Source organism: Propithecus coquereli, unplaced genomic scaffold, assembly GCF_000956105.1.
Source record: "Propithecus coquereli isolate 6110/MARCELLA unplaced genomic scaffold, Pcoq_1.0 Scaffold267, whole genome shotgun sequence".
Classification (NCBI taxonomy): domain Eukaryota; kingdom Metazoa; phylum Chordata; class Mammalia; order Primates; family Indriidae; genus Propithecus; species Propithecus coquereli.
In genome coordinates, this window is record NW_012148252.1 from 2942747 (window position 1) to 2950966 (window position 8220).

The following is an 8220-nucleotide window of genomic DNA, read 5'->3' on the forward strand; positions in this document are numbered from 1 at the left end:
AAAAAATAAGAAAAGTTTCTGAAAGGATGAGCTAGATGTTTATGTAAATGGAAAGAAGGACTCTTGTCTCTAAAATTTAGGACCAACAAAAGATAGTCAAAAGCAGCAGATATGATACCAAAACTTATTGGTGGAAGATAAAAGTACCATCTCTATTTAAAAATTAAAATGTTTAAAAAAATTTTTTTTCTCTATAAGGATGGAAGTCCACTGCTGGTTAGTAAAGTGTTGCTATTTACATAACGAAGACTAAAGATGAGTTTTACAAATGCACTTTGCTTTGTCTGAACTTTCTATTCTCAGGCTCCCAACACCCAGCCGGAAGATAAAGAATTGTCCTTGTGCTAAAAAAACAAACTGGCAAACTAACTCACAACTAACTAACCAATCAGCCAATCAACCTTTAGTTCTTTGGTGTCACATATAGAACCTCTGTATGATCTGGTTTATCAGAGGCTTGTGATAAATTACATAAAGCAGATAATTTGTTAAATTATATGTCATTTGAACAGTGTTATAATTAAGAAAATGAATGAAAGTAGATTATTATTACTTTATAATGATTCAACAATAACCTGACTAAATTTTCTTAATGTATGTTGTATTCAAAAGTCTGTAAAAACTTATTTTTTGACCACAGGGCTAAAAGGTTAATCTTTTTTTAAAAAAATTTCTACTATAGTCAAACATTTAGAAAAGTTGTTCCTGACCATTTTTTTTTCCTGAAACCAAAATATAATCTGTTTTGTTTTATTAATGTTTTTTTCCCTAATTAATGTTGCCTTGCACCTGGGACAAAACAGAGGCGTGCCTCAGCTCCAAAATTACAATTTTGGAGAAACTAGAGAAGGTATTTCTTTTCCAAAGAGTGTTCACTAGTTTAACTCAAATCTGGGGAAAAAATGTAGCTTGTCCCAGATGACAGAACAGTATTTCTAGGTAAAAAAAAAAAAAAAAAAAAAAAAAAAAAAAACGCATGCATTAAAGTTGAAGGAGGACCACCTATCAGAATGGCTTAAATAGAAAGAAATACCAAATCTTGGCAAGGATTTACAACATTCTTATATGTGACCAGTGAGAATATAAATTGCTACAACCTCTTTGGAAAAAAATGTGTCAGTTTCCACTAAAGCTGAATATATGCAAACCTTTGTCCTAGCAATTCCACTGGAAGGAATATAGCCAATAGAAGAGCATAAAAATGTTCACCAAAAGACATGCAAGGGAATGTTCATACCAGTCTTGGTCTTATATCTCCAAGCAGGAAACAACACAAATGTCCGTCTACATTATAATGGATAAATTGTGGTATATTCATTTAGAGGAGTTCTAACCAGTAATGAAAATAAAAAAGCTACAACTATGTGCAACAACGCAGATGCATCCTACAAACACAATTGTTGAGTGAAAGAGGCAGGACACACAAAGGTATATAATGGATGAATTCATTTTTATATAGTTCAAAACCTATAGGCAAATGTAAAATATGATATTAGAAAGTGTAATAATGGCTATCCTTGAGGTAGAGAGTAGTGACTAGAAGGGGGCATGAGGAGGCTTCTGGGATTCTTGTACTCTTCTAATTTCTTTATATGTTTACATGGGTATGTTTGATTTGTGACAATTCATTAAGCTGTACGATTTGTGCAATTTTCTGTGTGTTACACATCAATAAAATTTGGCATTTTTTGTTTAAGTTAAGGGAAAGAGAGACTGTCAGTGGATTTTAAAATTTATGCATTCCACACTCTCAAGTGTGGTGGTCAAAGAGACTCATTGACAGAATTAAATAAGCACTATATTTCATAGTTTAAAAAAATTGAAGGAGTGTCAACATTTGTGTTGTAAGAACTGAGTTGAATGGAAAATGGTCAGACAGGAAATGGCCACTCTTTTCTCTTAGTACTGAGTAAGAGCTTCTGATATGCCCGATTAAAGACCAAGTTTTCTGTGCTTTAAGAGTTAAAAATTAATCAGATTAAAGAGGTGTGAACTAAAATAAAATTTAAGCTCCCCAACTGACAGAATGGACCCCCTGTTGGCCAAGGAGAGCCCAGAAGTCCCCTGAAGCTGAGTTGCTGGCCATGAGAAGAGAGGTCAGATATGCCTCGTCATGTCCCCTTCCCTTCTTGGAGATAACTCATTAATAGACCTAAAGCCAGGAAAGACAAAGCTTGAACCACACCTACAGGTCATCAGTTTACTTAACAGATCACTTGAGTCCGAATACATATCCCAGTATATATCTGGTGGTTTATCTCTTACTAATAGACTTCCGTATCTTAACTTAAACCATTCCAAGCCTTTAGACAAATCTTCATTTCTTTAACCAATTACAAATCAAAGAATCTTTAAACCCACCTATAACCTGTAATGTCCCACTTTGAGATGTCCTGCCTTTCCAATCCAAACAATATATGCCTTCCATGTATTGATTGAATTACACTTTATGTAACTTTATGTGTAATTCATGTCTCCTTGAAATGTATAAAACCAAACTGTAACCCAACCTTGGCGAGATGACTTGTTCAAGGCTTCTTGGGCGTGGCCTTCCAGGCCATGGTTGCACATATTCCACTCAGAATAAACCTCTTTAAATTATTTTACAGAGTTTGGGGTCTTTTCCATTGACAGGGGAATTTACACTTGATCTTAGCCAAAAGGCTAAGAAGTGAAAATGGGGATGTTTGAGGTGTTCTTTAGACTAAAGCAGAATCCTTAAGGTAACTTTCAGAAGAGTTTGGCCACCTTTCTCAGGCATGGGCAAGAAGTCTTTAAAAATAAAAATGGTTGGAGTTCTGCAGGCATTAGAGGATGCTGAGAGTCACTGAGGATGAATGTTGTTTCTCAGCTAATGAATGTCTTATTTCCCCAAAGAAATTTAGCCATGCAGAAACATATGCCATTCATGTCAATCTTGTTTCCATCTGCCAATAATGGGTCTAGAAATGATTCTGTGATCCAGAATTGGCCAATAAGATATAAGGGGAGTTTGGCCTGGGACTTCTGGGAAAATTTTCCACTTGAAATGAGAGGCATGTGAGGAGTAAGCACCTCTTGCTTCCACTCTCTTGGCCCCTGTAAGGATGTGATGGTCAGGACTGGGCCAACCAACTTCTCCCAGGAAGGAGAGATCATGGACACTCTGAGGATGGCAAAGTGGAAGGGTGGGAAGACTCTGAGTATTTGATGATGTGCTTGACTTTTTGCACTAACTCAGGGACTGCCTAACTCTGAACTTCTTTTTTTTTTTTTTTTTTTTGAGACAGAGTCTCACTGTGTTGCCCGGGCTAGAGTGCTGTGCGTCCTAGCTCACAGCAACCTCAAACTCCTGGGCTCAAGCGATCCTCCTGCCTCAGCCTCCTGAGTAGCTGGGACTACAGGCATGTGCCACCATGCCCAGCTAATTTTTTCTATATATTTTTAGTTGTCCAATTGATTTCTTTCTAATTTTAGTAGAGACGGGGTCTCGCTCTTGCTCAGGCTGGTTTCGAACTCCTGAGCTCAAACAATCCGCCTGCCTCGGCCTCCCAGAGAGCTAGGATTACAGGCGTGAGCCACCACGCCCGGCCTGAACTTCTTGTTAAGTGAGCAATAAGTATCCTTATGTCGTTTAAGCCATGTTCAATTTTGCATTCCACTATTGCAGCTAAAAGCATGTCAAGTGATACCGATTCTCTTTATTTTTTTGTCTAAGTGTAATTCACATTGACTTTTTCTAAATCCTAAAATGAAATGGCAAACAACTAACGTATTCTAGACATTGACTTAATAATATCTTCAAGGTTGAATTGTTTAAACATTCTAATATTTAATGTTACATTTTAAAGAAAATTTTAGATTATGTTTTCAGAAACCATATGGCTCTTCAGTAAGTCAGTGAAGAAAAAATATGCATACTCTTTAAAAAAAGTAATACCACACATATAGTCAAAAAATATCAATCTTTTTTTCTTATGGGAGAAAAAACAGGAAGCTAAATATAGTCACCAATTACATCAGAATGAATGTTGGTACCTGTTTCTGTGGCTGAAACTTTTTAAAAAGTTTAGAATGAAATACTACTCAAGGAAAATTAATAATACTAGTAATAATAATTTACTGATATGAAGCAGTTTTGCCGACTCTGATAAAGTATTGTTAAATAGGATTGCTAAAGAATGTAGACAAATAATATATAATATATGTATAAAAATAATGGGCAAGTAAAACCTCAGCGAAGATAAATTTTGGAACTAATAAATTAAGGTCTGAGGAAATTCATGTTTGGATGTAATGATTCCCCAAATGAGAGAAAAGTAGGGAAAAGTATATAATCCCCTCTTTAAAAAGAAACTATAAACGGCTTAAGTATTATTTCTTAAACAATTGCCACTGATAAGCCAGTGGGCTAAGAAGTTAGAGTGGTTGAGATTTGAGCACACATTTGAGACAGGCAGAACTATGAAGTTCTGTTAAATTCTTTAAGGAAACATTGAATCATTGCTAGGAACTCCAAGGGAAGTAATGAGCAAAACATTCTTAATGGTTGCAAAAGGTCTCAGATGCATTAATATTGCTAGGGAAAATTATGACAATCATAATTTATGGGGTGTTCACAGTGGAGTGGAATTCAATGTAGACTGGGTGCTGATTAAAAGTAAAGCACCCGGCCAAGTTTGTGGGTGGACGGATTCTTGGTTCTGGCAACAGCAATGGGAATGACAAAAGAAGTTACATAGAAGAGTGTTGGCTAGCAGAGACTCTTTCCCTCATGTAACAGTAAATGTAGCCCTGAAGAAAATAGGTAGAAGGTTTTAATGTCATCTCACTAATATTTTTATGTTTAAAAATGATGGAAACTTTGAATTTAGAAAATGGTTTCACAAAGAGGATTAGAGATGCACTAAATGAAGTAGTTTGGAATCATTCTTACTTCTTAGTCCTTTTTTCTTAACAGGATCTGGCCCTGGATTTTAATCTCTGATCTGAAATTTACTAACTTTGTGATCTTGGGTTACTACAATTTTTCCAAATCTTGCCTTCTCAATTTCATAAATGGAGAAGATGATATTTATTTCACAGAGGTGCTGTGAGGTTTAAACAGGATAATGTGGGATAAATGTCTGACATTTAGTAAATGGTCAGTGATTAATAAGTTCCCTGTAATGACTGCTTCTAACTTGCTTTACCCATCACAGCACCTGTCTTGAGTAGGATTTTGTTGCTTTTTTGTTTTTTCACATTTTATACCACAAAAAAAATTCAGGTTCAGGAGAGTTAAGTAAGAACCAAAATCAGACAGCTAGTCAATGATGGATGATGAATTTTGAAGCCTGTCTGCCTCTAAAATTCTGTGTTTTTTTACTATTATGCTATATTGCACTCTTTACGTAAGGCTGAGTTACCTTAAAAGTTACTTTTGTATGCAGATGTCAGCACCAAAGAACCCACAGATCAGGTTCTACCATGGTTTCCTGAAGTCCTTGAACCCAACATCATTTTATTGTTGTCATCCTTGTCAGAATTAAGGTCAATTTCTCTCTGCTATTCAAGGAGTTTATTTTTGGTCTTAATGTTTCTAAATGTCCCTGCAACATATTGAGATACAAAGAAGGAGAATTGCAACTGACATGCTTGATTCCCACCATGTTTGTCAAAATTTCAACTTGTCGGAAATAATACAAAGTACGTTGATTTTGGCATAGTCACACCCACATCTCCAAAAGAGACCTCATGCTATCAGATTTACTGGCGTAAATATTCCCTGACGTGTGTGTGTGTGTGTGTGTGTGTGTGTGTGTGTGTGTGTGTGTGTATTTCTCCCATAGCTTCCCCCCTCTGCAGTATTTTTCTGTAATAATTTAATTCCTTGATGTAGCTGAACTTTTCACAATTGAAGTTCACATCTATTTCCCAAAGTTAGTTACAGCTCTGAGTTAGTTGCAAGCTCTGTTTTTTTAATCCTTGGTAGATCCTGGCCAGGAGTGGCAGTTTCCATTTCTCAATCTCTTCCCTTGTTTTCAGCTCTATTTCAGCCCCTAAGTGAAAGTTTGCCTCAGAAATCTTTCCTCTCTATAATTGGGAAAGGAAAAGAAGTACATTCTGGCTATAGATATTGTAAGCTAAACAGTGATGGGGAAAAGATAAACATCTAGGTTGCTGAGAAAAATCAATTATGAAGTAACTAGTCAAAGATTGGTAGAAGATCCAAGATCCTTTCAGAGAGGAATGTAGAAAATATAAAGTGCGAGCTGAGGAGAGTGATGCTTGTGCTAATAGTTCTTGACTGTTTAAGATGCTACCCAGCTGTGTGATTCAATTCAAGCACCCTAAACTTTGGAACATAGAGGATTCTGAAGTTTTCTAAATGCAGAGCTGTGCATTTTCTGGGAGGAAATCAAAAAGCAGCATCAAGTATTTCAAAAGACAAATGTGAGAAGCAATAGGTAAGAATACTGGAAATAGCATAGGACCTTGGGGTGGTATAGAGGGTGATTCAAGCTGAAGAGGCGCAGTTTGGGGAGGGAGTGAGAGTCTGGAAGATCCAGCCGCTCCAAGCCCTAGACACTTCATGCTCAAGGTTCTGACTTGTGTGTAGCTACAAGACATACTTCTGGATCTTGTGCCATTTTCTTTATTAAAATAGTCTGGTGGCAGACTATTCACGTGTGGAAAGATAAAGCAGAAAAAAGTGTGAGTCAGGAAGCAAGGATTAAAGAGAAGAAAACAATCTTCAGAGGAAAGTCTCTAAATGAAGAATAGTAGCAAAACTAATGAGCTTTTGAATTTATCCATTTAGGATGTTGTAAAAAGAATAGAAAAATCTCAGGGCCACAGCCCCAACTTCTTATGCAAAAGGAAAGCTAAAGACTTCAGGCATCTGTGAGATCATTCCTTAAGGAAATTTCTTGCTGACCTCCCATAAGCAGCAACATGAAATTGTACCTTTAGGTCCACAGGCTATGCCTAGCTCCTAAGACTAACGTCTGTTTGATTCCACACTAATAGTGAGTTACAAGTTCATCTTCACAGGCAGCAGAACAGAGACTGGATCAAACATCCTTCCACCTACCCAGGGACATCTACATAATTGATGCTTTCTTCACCTCCTTCTTATCTTCTAACATTCAACTTATCTTAGTAAAATGTATATCTTCCTGGGTCTCACAAGAGACCATTTTTTCTCACTACCCACAACCACCTACTCTTTTTTCTATAGGCCTTTAAATACTAGAAATTCCAATCTACCCTTTGGAAAAATCAGCCACAGTTTTTTCTGTCCGTGGCTTATGTTTCCTCCCACACCCCCCAGCATGCCCTCAACGTTGGTTTAATAAACCTCCATTGATTGAGATTTTTGCCTGAGTTACTTATATGGGTCTATAATGTAAATTCTTCATTTTTTCACAAATGGTTTATTTTTGAGGGGGTGGTACCTCTAAGTTCTATTTGTCCCTCTTTTACTGAAGACTACTTGTAAGCAATTGCAAGTAGGTTTGTCTTGAGTAAGCATTAGGAGTATGAAGCAGAATTATCAACTTTGCTTTTTATAAAGTTTCATGAGGGGGAGGAGAATATTTACTATAAAGACTATTACAATTTATTTTAGCAATTGATTAATAATTTTACAAATCACCAAAGGAAAGCAAAATGGAATTATGAATTAGTAGCAACTATTATCATCAACTTTTAATGCTATTGGCAATCATAATAACAAATTGGCCTAATCATTTATTTTGCAGAAATAAAAATCAGTTCTCCATGGACCCAAGATCTTCCTTGGTAAAACCTGACTAAAAATCTCCCAGAATATTTCAGTCTTACCTTGTGATCTCGTTTTGATTTCTTCCCTAAAAAGCTGCAGGTCTGTGTTCAGCGAGTCTGCAGACTCTTTTTATTACACAGAGTTTGGCAGAGAACCAAATGGCCTTGGAAGGAGAGCTGTGCGGGTGAGATTTTAGCAGGATTTTAATCTCATGAAAAGAGCCAATAGAGTTACAATCCTGTCATCTAAGATTCACTGCTTACTGCCTTTTCCCCTGTCTCCACATTCAAAGTTTAATCCAGCAATTATGTATTTTATGTTCTGTGGTTTTGTTACTGAAGACTTTGGCCACTTGTCCACGAGGCCAAGTCAGAAGAACAAGGACAAGTGGTTTGGGGAGGAAGGTAAGAGAGTTTACTTTGCAAAGCAGGAAAAATGGTAGGCCTTCTCATCTCAAAATCCAAATTTCCTGA

The 8220-nt window shown here is 36.6% G+C and overlaps 1 protein-coding gene across 1 annotated transcript in view; it reads right to left on the reverse strand.

Annotated features, from left to right (window-relative positions):
• Positions 1-7846, reverse strand: part of IL33 (interleukin 33) — a 42984-nt gene extending 35138 nt beyond the window's left edge. The window contains exon 1 of the mRNA XM_012647391.1: positions 7807-7846. The gene's annotated coding sequence lies outside the window, so the exon portion shown is untranslated. The remainder of the gene's footprint in view (positions 1-7806) is intronic.
• Positions 7847-8220: the final 374 nt, after the last annotated feature.